General features: G+C 43.6%; 1 protein-coding gene across 2 annotated transcripts in view; it reads right to left on the reverse strand.

The window, feature by feature from the left end:
* KAT6A (lysine acetyltransferase 6A) overlaps positions 1–15064 on the reverse strand; it is a 95823-nt gene that overhangs the window by 54147 nt on the left and 26612 nt on the right. The window lies entirely within an intron of this gene.

Consider the following 15064-nt stretch of genomic DNA (forward strand, 5'->3'; position numbering starts at 1 on the left):
GAACAATGACACATCTTAATTCCACAATGGTTCTCAGCCTGAAAAGGACAGGAGCACAGCAGAAAAAAGGGAGAAGGAAAAGTAAAGGGGACAGGGAAAAAGGGTGCTCCCATTCATCCTTTTCCAAAAGCCAGATTTCTGTTATGCGACAGTACAAGGACTCACACAGACAAGCTTCTGGCACACAAACTGAAGATACAGTGCAAAATATACATTCCTGAGGAAACAGAGAAAGTACTCAGGAAGCTCCATTCTCCCCAGATTTTCAAGTATAACTCCTGCTACTAAAACATAAGAGGTGAGGAAATTTGGGGGCAATGGAACATACACAAAATCAGAATGCCTGGAAGTAGAATTTCCGGGGGAAAAAGAATGCCAACTGAAATACCACCCTACTGTGACACTCCGGATTGGACGATAGGAATCCATGAAGCTCCCGTGCCACATGGTGGCTTGTGGATGCAAGGTGAATTGCATCAAATTACAGAAAATGGAGTAATAGTGTTTTATCTCATCTGTTACTCTAGAAAACCCAACAGCGGCGTCCATGATGCCCACCAGATGGCAGCACCTGCTATTAAAAGCTTGTATTCTGGGCTACCAAAACAGTAAAACTACATTTTGGCTTGAAACTAAAACAGAAAACGGTAAGAACTTTTCAATGCTTTTATTTTTTGGACAAGGCGTGATTTTCCATAACTTTAGAAAGCACCATTACTTCTATAAACACTGCCTTGTCAAGGCAAACTATAAAACAAACTTTAAATGATTTACAGTTTCATTTCCTGGCACTGACCAGTCCATCTATGATGATGATGGCATTTGTTAAGCGCTTACTGTCCCGAGCACCGTTCTAAGCGCTGGGGTAGATTCAAAGTTATCAGATGGCCCTACGTGGGGCTCACAGTTTTAATCCCCATTTTACAGATGAGGGAACTTAGGCCCAGAGAAGTGAGGTGACTTGCCCAAAGTCACACAGCTGGCAAGCGGCGGAGCCGGGGTGAGAACCCACGACCTCTGACTCCCAAGCCCGGGCTCTTTCCATTAAGCCCCGCTGCTTCTGTCATCTATCTTCGTGACATGGCAATTCCGTTCTCAACTTGTAGACCTCTGTCAGTTATCCAAGTTCTATTTTCTATACCTACCAAAAAGAACTTTGCCCGCTCACCACCAATTGAATCTTAAACATTACCCCAAACTGTTGCAAATATATAAAGCAGGACTGATTATAACCCCCTAGACTCTAAGCTCACTGTGGGCAGGGAACATGTCCACCGACTCTGTTATAATGTACTCTCCCAAGTGCTCAGTACAGTATCCTACACTGTAAACTTTTTGTTTACACCCTGCATCCTCCCCTCCACCACAATGGGCATTCCTACTCCTTTCCATCAAGACTACGTCTCACTACCTCCTTAAAGACACCTTCCCTAAAATACAGACCCACCATTTCGATGCATCATATCAATGATCGTGTCTGTGTCATATTGTTGTGTTATCCTTCTTTTTATACCTTTGTGGAATTTTCAAAGAGACTCATTTACGGCTCGGTTTTCTTCTCTGCTTTGAAGTGCGTGATCTAGTGGAAGTGAAGCAGCGTGGCTTAGTGGATAGAGCACGGGCCTGGGTGTCAGAAGGTCATGGGTTCTAATCCTGGCTCCGCCACTCATCTGCTGTGTGACCTTGGGCAAATCACTTCACTTCTTTGGGGCTCATTTACCTCATCTGTAAAATGGGGACAGACTCTGAGAGCCACATGAGGAACGGGGACTGTGTCCAACCCGTTTGGCCCGTATCGACTCCAGAGCTTAGTACAGTGCCTGGCACGTATTAAGCGCTTAACAAATACCACCGTTATTATTAGTGTACTCTCTTAAGCGCTTAGTACAGCACCCTCAACACAGAAAGCGCTCAATAAATACCATTGATTGCTCTGCCCACAGTAGTACTCAATAAATACCACTGGTGGACTGTCAATAAATACCACTGGTGGACTGATCAACACACCATTCTACCCACAGATATATTTAACCATTTAAAGATTAGCCACCCATTGGCCTTTAATGTAGCACAGAGGTAGATACAGTTCCCTACCCTCTTTCCTGGGAACCTGCAGGCATCTGTCACCCTCCCTCTCCTGCCTCTGAGCTCAACTCTCCCACACAACTGGAACACCCTGCATCCTCCCCTCCACCAAAATGGGCATTCCTACTCCTTTCCATCAAGACTATGTCTCACTACCTCCTTAAAAACATCTTCCCTAAAATATAGATCCACCATTTCGATGCATGATATCAGTGATCGCGTGTGTGTGTTCTTTATGTCTTGCATATGACCTTTATATTATGGCAGAAGGCTGATTACCTGAATATCAGAGAAGCAGCATGGCCTAGTGGACAGAACATGGTCCAAGAAGAGAGAAGGACATAGGTTCCAATCCTGGCTCCACCGCTTGTCTGCTAGGTAACCCTGAGCAAGGCACTTAACTTCTCTTTGCCTCAGTTGCCTCATCTGTAAAATGGTGAGTCCCATGTGGGATGTGGACTGGGTCCAACCTGATTAACCTATATCTACCCTAGCACTTGGTACAGTGCCTGGAACATAGTAAGCACTTAACCAATACGATCAGCACAACAGTTACCCAAGCTGACTGTTTCTCAAACCCAAATTAGTCCCGGTGGTCCAACTAAACAAAAATGGATATATTCCCCCTCCAAAATACCCAAGTTCTAGTTCGTGCAATGACCCTGCATAGCTTCATTCCAGTTCAAAGTGGATAATCAGTTTTCTGCTATATTAATTTCATATTTGTTTGCCTGATATATCTTCCCACTTGATCTGAAGCAGCGTGGTGTAGTGGATAGAACACAGGCCTGGGAGTCAGAAAGTCATGGATTCTAATCCCAGGTCAGCTGCTTGTCTGCTGTGGGACCTTGGGCAAGTCACTTCACTGGGACTCAGTTGCCACACCTATAAAATGGGGATGGAGACTGTGAGCACCATTTGGGAGAGGGACTTTGTCCATCCCGATTTGCTTGTATCCACCTCAACGCTTAGTACAGCAGCAGCCAGAGAAGCAGCATGGCTCAGTGGAAAGAGCACAGGCTTAGGAGTCAAGTCAGAGGTCATGGGTTCTAATCCCGGCTCCACTGCTTGTCAGCTGTGTGACTTTGGGCAAGTCATTTAACTTCTCTGAGCCCCTCAGTTACCTCATCTGGAAAATGGGGATTAAGACTGTGAGCCTCGCGTGGGACCTGATTACCCTGTATCTACCCCAGCGCTTAGAACAGTGCTAGGCACATAGTAAGTGCTTAACAAATACCAACATTATTATTATTATTATAGTGCCTTGCAGATAGTAAGCACTCAACAAATACCGTAATTATTATTACTATTATCAACTTCTTAGGAAACAGCATGAACCCGGGGGCCAGAGGACCTGGGTTATAAATGCGGCTCTGCTACATGCCTGCTGTGGGATCTTGGTCTAGTCATTTGACTTCTCTATGCCTCAGTTTCCTCATGGTGGAATGGGGATTCAGTACCTGTTTTCCCTCCAACTCTGAAGGGGAATTCAATACCTGTGATCCCCCTTTGAGACAGGGACTCTCTCAGACTTGTCATAAATCTATCCCAGTGCTTAGTACCATCTTGGCACATAGTTAGCCCAGTATCTACCCCAGCGCTTAGAATAGTACTGTACTACAGGTTGGGGTAGACTCAAGCTAATCAGGATGGACACAGTCCATTTCCCACATGGGGCTCACAGTAGTAATCCCCATTTTATAGATGAGGCAACTGAGGCAGAGAAGTGAAGTGACTTCCCCAAGTTCACACAGCAGACAAGTAGCAGAGCTGGGATTTGAATCCACGTCCTTCTGACTCCCAGGTCCAAGCTCTATCCGTTAGGCTACGCTGCTTCTCACTTATAATTACATATCCCTTACACTCTGCCACTTCTCCTGTCTGTTCATTTATTTTAACATCCATCTCCCTCACTAGATTATAAACTTCTTGACCGCAGGGTCTGTGTACCAACTCTATTGTAATGTACTATCCCAAGCAGTTAGTAAAGTGCTCTACTGATGGGCTTAGTTATTATCACTGATTGATTGACAACCCCCTAAACCTTACACTATGCACCCTCTTTAAAGTTAATAAATGCATATTAATGAGATGTTAAATTATGATAATAATGGTGATGATGAAAAATATGCTTTGCAGAATAAAGATATCCGCCCCCGCAAAAAATCCTAATAAAACAAAATACAATCATAAAATGGTCTGGGAATTATAAGATCTTATATCATCAATTAGATACCGAGACTAACAACAAGAAGATTTCCCTGTATAATTGTAATCAGCTCTACCATTACCCATTAGTCATTATGAGGCTTTAATAGAGGTGCTAAATTGAATACACTTTTATTGTGTTTGGCTCACTTAATGACTCCCACAATTAGACACAATAATGAGATTATTGGTGAAAGAAAACAAATTCATGAAATGATTAGATCAGTAATGATCAACTGCAGTTTGTCATCTCTTACTAGGACCTGCAGACTACTGTAATTTTTAACAATTGAGAAAGAAACAGTGTATCCATTTATAGGAGGATTCGCATACTCTCAGAAGAGAGCGCTTCAAAATTTGTAATGAAAACCAAGTTACATTTTTGTAAAAGACAAATATTATGCCTATCAGAAATGCTATGAAACTATTGATTGAATTTTCCCTTTTAAAATAACACTCTACTGAAAATTCCTTAAGACAGCTACTTGCCCACTAACAATAAAGCAAATTTCATCAGCTTTATTTTACCATCAGAATATCTAGTAAGGGGAAGGTGAATGGGCTTACATTCTCTGGGGGCTAAAAACTCTTTTGAGAAGCAGGGTGGCCTAGCAGAAAGAGCATGTGCCTGGAAGTCAGAGAACCCGAGTTTCTAATCCTGGCTCTGCCAAATTGCCTGTGGTGTTACCACTGTGCCTCAATTTCCTCAACTTTAAATGAGGGTTAAATAACTCTATTAGACTGGGTGCCCCATATGGGAAAGGGACTGTGGGAGGAGGAACAAGGATAGTGCTCAGGATATAGTAATCACTTAAATATCACCTTTATGATTATTATTTTGCTCTTATTTGCAGGGTTCTAATACCTGCAAATCTAATATATCTAATATCTAATATAATAACGATAATACCCATTCTAAAAGAGAAAGAGCGTCCGTGGAAATAAGAGTTACCCTTCAGTTTGAAGATAACGCTCCCAACAGTGAGAATGTGTCTGTGAATATGTGTCTAAAAGGGAACCTCTTTAACACTATGTATAATTTGTCCAAGGAAATAGAGTAGGGCACATTTTCTGGCCCCTTGCCATTAGTGTAAGTACCGTTCAGACTCCCAAAAAGATATGTCCTACCACCGTCAGGGCACATGCTTGTCTTAAATACTGCATCAGCCTCCTCACTGTTTCTCCCTACTCCACTGCATACTTCACTCTGCTGTTTGGATCATTTTTCTCCAGAACTGTTCAGTCCATGTCTTCCCACTCCTCAAGAACCTCCAGGGGTTGCCCATTCACCTCCGCATCAAACTCCTTACCACTGGCTTTAAAGAACTCAATCATCTTGCTTCCTCCTATCTTACCTGATTTCCTACTACAACACAATACCTTCACGTCGCTCCTCTAATGCCAACTTTTTCACTTTCTCTCTAGACTGTAAGCTCATTGTGGGCAGGGTATGTATCTAGCAAGTGTATTATAATGCATGCTCCCAAGCACTTAGTAGAGTGCTCTGCACATAATAAACACTCAGCAAATATGACCGACTACATTGTTTGGCTTAGGGATGATTATTATTAATCATATTTATTGAGCACTTACTGTGTGCAAAGCACTGAACTAAGCGCTTGAAGCCCTGAGCCATCCACACACTCTCATTCAGCCCCGTCACAGATCTGCCCACATCATTGAGTGTGATACTCGGAATGACTTAATAAGGGTTGGAAGGTAATAATAATACTGTATTTGTGAAGCACTTACTATTCATTCATTCAATAGTATTTATTGAGCGCTTACTATGTGCAGAGCACTGTACTAAGCGCTTGGAACATACAATTCGGCAACAGATAGAGACAATCCCTGCCCACTGACGGGTTTACAGTTTAATTGGTGTGCCAAGCACTGTTCTAAGTGCTGGGGTAGATACCAGGTAATCAGGTTGTCCCACATAGGGCTCACAGTCTTCATTCCCATTTTACAGATGCGGAAACTGAGGCACAGAGAAGTTAAGTGACTTGCCCAAGGTCACAAAGCTGACAAGCGGCGGAGCCGGGATTAGAACTCACAACCTCTGACTCTCACGTCCATGTTCTTTCCACTAAGCCACGCTGCTTCACAGCGTAGGGGTAGGGGAGGTAGCGGAGTCTTCCACTTTCTTGCAAAAAAACAAGAAACGAAAAGCGAAACAAAGGACAAGGATAACAAGACAAAAAACAAGCTCACTGTGGGCAAAGAACGTGTCTACCAACTCTGTTGGATTGTACTCTCCCAAGCGCTTAGTACACCGTTCTGCACACAGTAAGTACATCAATAAATACCACTGATAAAAATACACAACTGACCTCCACACAACAGAAGATCTGGAGGATGATCCGAAGCCAGAAAACAGCAGGAGCAGCAACCAGGGCATGTGCAGGCAGGTGGGGATGTTTCAGGGGGAAGTGTGAGCACACCCAGACTTCTACCTCTTGCTATTTTGGAAGGCCTGATCCCAGCAACTGGGTAACTGTGAAACTTCCCATTCCCCTATCCATACCATACCCCTCAGATGAGGAAGGACCTCTCCAAAACACGGTGCACTCGCATCCCACATCCAGGAGCCAACCTTCATCAGGCTATTCAGTCTCACCCAGCGCTGTGATTTTGACTTCCCACTCAGCCACTTGACGAGGATCAAGTGACAACATACGTTCTGAGCAATGAATTCACATCATCCCACACTACTCCGGTTCTATGGAAGGGAGACTTGTAGACAGTGAAGGATTAAGGTGGAAAAGGTTAAAAAAAAAAAAAAAAATCCTACATTCTGCACCACATTGGCTTCGGAGCCAATGACTTTTCTCTGCATCAGACCAGCGGAAGGCCAAAGACAAAAGAGAAATGGTTTTCCTTGCTTTTCGGCCCTCCGTTGCCTGGAACCAGTTTGTACATCTTTGTTGAGTAAGACTAACTTCCCACGAACGAAATATTGGCCATCGAAAGGAGTTTGGTAATGTAGGTAACTGGTGGCAAACAGCAGAAGAGTGAGAAAATAATAAAAAAAAAAAAGAAATGAAGACATATGGCCTCTATTCTAAGGTAGGAAAGCAAAACGAGGCAGAGGACACACTTTCCCAGGAGTCACCCTGCATCCGTCCTGGGACAAACCAGTGGAGGAAATGGAAGATCAAAATAGTTTATTAAAATGATAAATTATTTTTAATGCAGACACTTGACATTACACTGCTGTTTTTTCAACTCAAGTATTTTTGTTAGTTATGGCCACTGCAGTTTTCCTTAACTAATTAGTTTTTCATGTCCCCAAAACGTAAAGATTAAATACACAATATGCCACATAGAGCTGTAAGCTCACTGTGGGCAGGGAATGTGTCTGTTTACTGTTATACCATACTCTCCCAAGTATTTAAAACAGTCCTTTGGACACAAAAAGCGCTGAATAGACAGGACAGTGAATGAATGAATGAATGAATGAATGAATGAATATAGCTAAAAATGGTGATCACTGACAGGGTGATGGGACTGACAGTTGTCCTCCTGGATGAGAGGCAGCCTGTCCCAGTGAAAAGAGTGCAGGCCTGAGATTCAGGAGGCCTGGCCTCTAGTCCTAGCTCTGCAAGTTGACTACTAGAGCAGCAGCGTGGCTCACTGGAAAGAGCACGGGCTGGGGAGTCAGAGATCATGGGTTCAAATCCCGGCTCCGTCAGTTGTCAGCTGTGAGACTTTGGGCAAGTCACTTTACTTCTTTGAGCCTCAGTTACCTTATCTGTAAAATGGGGATAAAGACTGTGAGCCCCACGTGGAGCAACCTGATTATTTTGTATCCTCCCCAGCACTTAGAACAGTGCTTTGCAAATAGTAAGCCCTTAACAAATGCCATTGTTATTACTGAGTGACCTTGTGCAAGTCACAACCTCTCAGTGCCCTGGTGTCCTCACCTGTTAAATAAGGATAAATTATCCATTCTCCCTCCCTCACAGACTAGGAGCACTGTGTGGGACAGGGACTGGGAATAATCAGATCTACCCCAGTGCTCAGCACACTGTAAGCATTCAATACATACCACCATTACCATTAAACGGCAGAAGTGAAATACCGGCTACCCAACTATAATGCCGGTTTTGTGGGGGAGGAAGCATTTTAAATCAGAAAGCACTTTCTGATCTGGCATGTTATCCACCTTTGGAGAATATGCCAGTATTTCATGCCAGAAAGCCTAGACAGCTGCAAAGAGAGCAAGCTCAATGTTTTTCTTTGATTCTAGGAACTTGCCTAACTTGGTACTGAAGTCATGACAAACTGAAACCTAGGACATCATAAACCATGATATCTACTGAGTGCTTTCTGGGTGCTAGAAACTGTACTGAGTGCTTGGGAGAATACAACAGATGGGACACGCAGTTCCAGACTTCCAGGAATTTACAATCTAATCATTTCAAAGTTTACTAATTTCCTCAATCGGTGGATAACTATTGGGTGGCTAGATAATATGAAGCACTGTACTAAGCATATAGGAGAATATGATAGAAGAAAACCACACATTTCCTGCCCACAAGGAGTTTACAATCTAAGGGGGAGGCAGTCAAAAACTATTTATAAAGTGGGTGTGTAGGACAGTGCAACAGGAAGTGGTACAAGCATAGAAGGATGAAGAAACTGAGCAATTAAATTCACAAATTAAAATACAAACAAAATATGCTCATATAAATAAGTTCTGAGGAAAGAAAATCAAATGCACGAGGGTTAAGGGTGGTTACTGAGTTAACATGACTCAGTCATTATGAATTATTTGAGAAGGCTTCCTGAAGGAGGTGAGACTATAAGGCGGGCTTTCAAAGATGGGAAGAAATGTGGTCTGGTGGATTCTGTGCAGAGGAAAGGATTGGGGGTTGCGAGGAGGGCTGGGGGAGATCCAGGTCAGGAGAACAGCATGAGCTATGTGACTGAAGCATTGGAATCAAGAGAAAGGTATAGTTAGAAGATGAGCTGAAAAATAGCAGGTCAAAGGGGCTGATCTGTAGGATGGGGAGAGTTTGTGGAAAGCCTTGAAGCCAAGTGTGAGGGATTTTTGGAGGCGGAAGTGGAAATGGAAAACCACTGGAGGTTATCCTGACATATTTGTTCAAAATTCTACAGTGCTTTTTTATAGATACATTTCAGTAGAATAAGTTAAATTGGTTAAAAGGACAGGTTCCCAGTGAAGTCATGCAAAGGTGCTTTAGGACTATCACATTTCATTTCTGAAGGTTACAGGACTTCCAATCACTCCTGTGTCCCATCGCCCTGGAGCAGGGCAGTCTTTAGGGAGGCCCTTAAAGGGATGTATCCTGCAGATAACAGATCAACAGGCATCTGGTGTGGCCTTTTTCATTCATTCCTTCATTCAATCGTATTTAGTGAGGGCTTACTGTGTGCAGAGCACTGTACTAAGCGCTTGGAAAGTATAATACAGCAATAAAGAGGGGCAATCCCTGCCCACAATAGGCTTACAGTCTAGAGTTGGGGAGACAGACATTAAAACAAGTAAAACAAGCATCAATATAAATAGAATTATAGATATATGCATATATATGTAAGTGCTGGAGTGGGGAGAGTGGGGAGAGTGGGGAAGAGAAAAGGGAGTGAGTCACGGTGACACGGAAGGGAATGGGAGCTGAGGAAAAGTGGAGCTTAGTCTCCCTATCTTCATTGGAAATGATCTTTCTCTTTGGGGCCTAAGGCAATCTCACACTGGTGCCTGCAAATCCCAAATATATCAGATAATGCCAACACTAACCACAGGGGCCTTCCTAAATCCCATTTACCTTGTGGCCTGAAGAACTAGACTTTTAAAACCAACCTGGCAAAAGATGAAAACTTTACAATCTATCACTTTTTTTTTTTACCAGCTTGCATTCTACCCGAGAAGAAGATGAACAGCCAGCAGAGCCAGTTTTAGAAGAGTAGCTTTCTCTGGGGAGCCACATGTAGCGAGAAACTGGCTAGCGTAGGACCGTCAGTTCTGGGCTCAGTCCTGGAGCCAGGGGGCAAAATGACTTACAACAACAAAAAAAGGGTACTGGTTCCATTTTCCTGAATAACTGCTTCCCTTGTCCCGAACCAAACCCCTGAGATATTGGCTCGGGGGGGGGGGGGGGGGGGGGGGGGGAGCGTCTCACCAGGCAAGTGGTTCATGCAAAGAGAGGCAGGATCCCTCAGCCCATATCTGTCAATCACTTATATTGACTGAGTACTTCCTGTGTGCAGAACACTATACGAAGCTCTTGGGAGAGAACAATATAATGGATTTGGAAGACATGTTCCCTGACCAAGAGAAGCTTATGGGCTATACAGAAGCTTTCAGTCTAGAGCCCCGATAAGCGCGACCCCTCCAAACTGGTGGCCATAACAAACCAACTGTGGAATGTAGTAGAATTAATTCTATCAGGCTTTCCTACTCATCTAGCCTAAATCATAGTGCACTCGTGACAAGTGGGTGACATTCTGCAAGGCCAGTCTAAGCATACAAAAAATATGTACGTTCTACCAAGTTCCTTCTTGCTGTTAATACTCAAGGATCTCTGTTGAGGCAATCTTCAAGATGGGGAGATAGGAAAGTGTTCATTTAGTAATCAGATAACCAAATTCTATCATTCATCCATCTACACGTTGCGTAATCGAACGTAGATTTGTTTGGGGGGGTCTGATGGGGGGGGGGGGGGTTGCTATGTTGAGCTTTCAGTCAATAAAGTTCCTCTGGATTTTCACCTCCATCCGACTGGGGGCAATTTAGGGGATTTAATGAACTTGGAGCCTGAGGGAGTAGCTTTGTATCAGAGAATGTGTTGTAGAAAGGCTGGAGAACAAACTGATGTAATGCTCAACAAGGGAAGCCCTGGCAAGTGCAGCCTGAGTGCGCAAGCGCACACACAGTTTCCCTCTCTGTGCTCGCTCTCGCGTGCGCGTGCTCTCTCTCGCTCTTCCTCTCCTTCCTTCCCTCCCTCCCTCTCTGAAAGATCTGGAAAACTAGGCTGGAAACAGCCAGCTCGGTTTCATGCTGCAAATTTTTGGCAGACATTCAACTCCTTCTGCTGTTTTCTAGCAAGCACATTTATCTATGTAATGTCACCAGATCCAGGGAAGGAAGGAGGGAGAGAGATGGAGGAGGGGGAGAGAGTATATTTTACTGGCTGCCAGATCCTAGCACATGCTGTTACTATACAAAGGATGTCTAGAAAGCCAGCGCGATGTACAGTCAAAGAAGCCCGTGCATACGCGTGCGCACGCACATACACTCCCTCACCCCCCCCAACACACACACACACATACAGACACCCAAAGACAACTGTTAAGATGAAAACTCCCTATGGGAAAAAGAAAGTCCTTTAATTGAAGCCTTGATTCACTGCCAATGACTCAGTTCTGAAACTCTCTAAATTCAACAGGGAAAGGTATCCTTCAAACCTGCAGGGCAAAAGAGCAACCTGTACCTTTTCAGCCAGTGCAGGCCTTAATGGCCGCTTCAATCAAATCAGTCCTATAAATAGGCTCCTCTTAACATAGGTTTAGGAAGCCTCAAAGAAAGCAGCAAAATCATCCTCCCTCTATCTGTTCCCCTTAAAACTGCCCTTAGGCAAAAGATGGTTTTTCATGCCTAACCCCTTTAGGAGAGCTAAAGTTAGTCAAATCACTGAGAACGGAAACAAATGAAAGACGCTGAAATGAAATCAGAAATCAGCTCGCACCAAGCATCCCACATGGGTCACTTCCTAAAAATTAAATAAGCTAAAATGCCAAATCCTAAATAAAATACAGGAAAGCACCAATTGACAAGTATATTAAATTAACCAGCAAAACCACAGTCTTTTCCTTCTTATCTAAAATGATGAATGCTAGCTCAAGGTCAAACTGCTTTAGCATGCGCTGCAGAAAATGACCTGGAATCTGCAACTGGGGAATGTAATATTAAGAATAAGAAAAGAGCAAACTCCCACTGTCAGACATGAGATTGGAAGGTTTCCGGAAGAACCCCATTCTGCTTTTGAGAACATTTCCATAACCAGGCTCCGTTTACACTTTTAGGCAGCTTCAGCCGGCCTATCTTCTTATTTCAAACCACTTTGCAATCATCAATTAATTATTCACACATCTCTGTGAAGGAGGTCAGGTATTATTACTCTCGCTTTCTAGATGAAGTGGAGAACAAAGACATTAAATGGCAGGACATAATCAATCTGAAGCAAATGTTTTGATGGAAGGTTTCCTCGAAGGGATCAATTTCCCCCACGAGGGCACAGCCATCCACACCAAATGCATGACAAAAGTTAGATCTTTCCAAAACATCGCTTGCCAACCTGGAGATCTATCTCACGGCGAAGTTAAGAGAAGTTACTGAAGATAAGGGACTATATCAGTAACAGCCGCTCATCTTCAATGTTGAACGTTATGATGGGTCTGGAGGAAGGCGGAGGCGATATTAAGTGATAGGGTCCAGAGGCTAACAATCTACCGTGTTTCATCTTTAGCTTAAATTAAAGATGGGGTTACTAGGCTACAAGGACTACTTAAAAAATCTGTCGTTTTCATTATGAATCAAGTTAAGGGGGCCATAACCTGTTCTATCTAGGGAGAACCAAATTAGCAGGGGAGCCCAATCTAATAATAATACTGATAGTAGTAATCATCATTATTGCTATTATTAGTCAGTCCATGGTATTTATTAAGCATTTACTTATGTAGAGCACTATACTAACCACTTGGGAGAGTACAACAGAACAGAGTTGAGAAGAAGTGTGGCCTAGCCGATAGAGCACAGGCCTGGAAGTCAGAAGGACCTGGATTCTAATCTCAGCTCCGCTGTCTGCTATGTGATCTTGGGCAAGTTGCTTCAGTTCTCTGTGCCTCTGTTATCTCATCCATAAAATGGGGATTAAGACTCTGAGCCTCATGTGGAAGCATGGACTGTGTCCAACCTGATTAGCTTGTATCTATCCCACAGTTTAGAACAGTGCCTGGCACATAGTAAGAGCTTAACAAATGCCATTAAAAAAAAAATTGGTACACATGATCCCTGCCCACAATGAACTATTATTAATAATAATTTTGGTATGTGTGAGGTGAGGAAACTGAGGCACGGAGAAGTGAAGTGACTTGCCCAAAGTCCCAAAGCAGGCAAGTGACAGAGCCGGGATCGTAACTCAGGTCCTCTAATTCCCAGGCCCGTGCTCCTTCCACTAGACCACACTGCTTCTCTGAGAGACAAGAGATGGATACAAACCTTGAGTGGTAAATTCCTTCTAGGATTAAGACTGTGGGGTCAGGAAGCCTCCTCTCTGTCTGGGATGTCTGATCCAGGCAAAAGTGCTTCCCTCAAGGTTCTAAATTGGGTGCAGTATCCATCAAGTATACTTGTCGAGCAGTTACTATGCACTGAGCTCGGTACAAAGGGTAGGGCGAGTACAATATAACAGAGTGGAATACAGTTCCAAAATGAGCTTACGGTCTAGAAAGAGAGAAGGGGGAGTAGAATAAGTGGGCACAAGTGAACTGTCTGAGCAGCGACAAGTCTCCCACTTCAAAACTTGATTTCTTTTTCTGCACTCAATTAGTTCCTTTACAAGGAGGGTTTTCATCCTGCATTTTGAAGAGAACACTTCTGAGGAATTAAGGAGTGGTCTTGCCACAACGTTCATCTGTCTAAATAGAGCACAGTCTGGGTCGGGAGAACGAGTGGTCGTAGTGTGAGTACATTAAACTTGGTGTGAGAAGCAGCATAGCCTAGTGGGCTCTAATCCCGGCTCTGCCACTTGTCTGCTGTGTGATCTTGAGCTAATAACTTAACATCTAAATACTATTGAAACATCTCTGGGCCTCAGTTACCTCATCTGTAACATGGGGATTATGACTGTGAGCCCCAAGTGGGACAGGGATTATGTCCACCCCGACTACCTTGTACCTACCCCAGTGTTTAATAAAGTGTCTGGCACAAAGTAAGTGCTTAACAAATACCACAATTATTATTATCACCCGTAAACTGCGCTCCTCTGCCGCTAACCTCTTCACAGTCCCTCGTTGGCGTCTGTCCCGCCGTCGACCCCTGGCCCATGTCCTACCGCTGTCCTGGAATGTCCTCCCTCCTCACCTCTGCCAAACTAACTCTCTTCCCCTCTTCAAAGCCCTACTGAGAGCTCACCTCCTCCAGGAGGCCTTCCCAGACTGAGCCTTCTCTCTGCTCTTCCTCACCTCCCCATTCCCCCTACCCCCTCCCTCTGCTCTTCCCCCTTCCCCTCCCACCAGCACTTGTGCATATTTGTATATATTCTTTATTACTCTATTTTGTTAATGACGTGTATATATCTATGATTCTATTTATCTTGATATTGATGCCAGACTACTTGTTTTTGTTTCGTTGCCTGTCTCCCCCGCTAAGACGGTGAGACCGTTGTTGGGCAGGGATTGTCTCTGTTGCCGAACTGTACATTCCAAACGTTTAGTACAGTGCTCTGCACATAGTAAGTGCTCAATAAATACCATTGAATGAATGATCATTATTATAATTATTAATAATCTTCCTCTCCCTACTGCTTAATTGTGAGCCTAGCGTGGGTCCAAGACTGCGTCGGAACAGATTATCTTCTGCCTTCCCCAGGTATTTATCACACAGTGCTAAATAAATAATTATTAAATAATTACTATAATGCAAATTTTTGTGAATTTGAGGTTCTTCATGATCACGATTCACACGGTACAGAAAAAATTGGCTATTCTGTACATCATTTAAACAAGAGAACAGGGCTCACAAAAA

This window comes from Ornithorhynchus anatinus, chromosome 5, assembly GCF_004115215.2.
Source record: "Ornithorhynchus anatinus isolate Pmale09 chromosome 5, mOrnAna1.pri.v4, whole genome shotgun sequence".
Lineage (NCBI taxonomy): Eukaryota > Metazoa > Chordata > Mammalia > Monotremata > Ornithorhynchidae > Ornithorhynchus > Ornithorhynchus anatinus.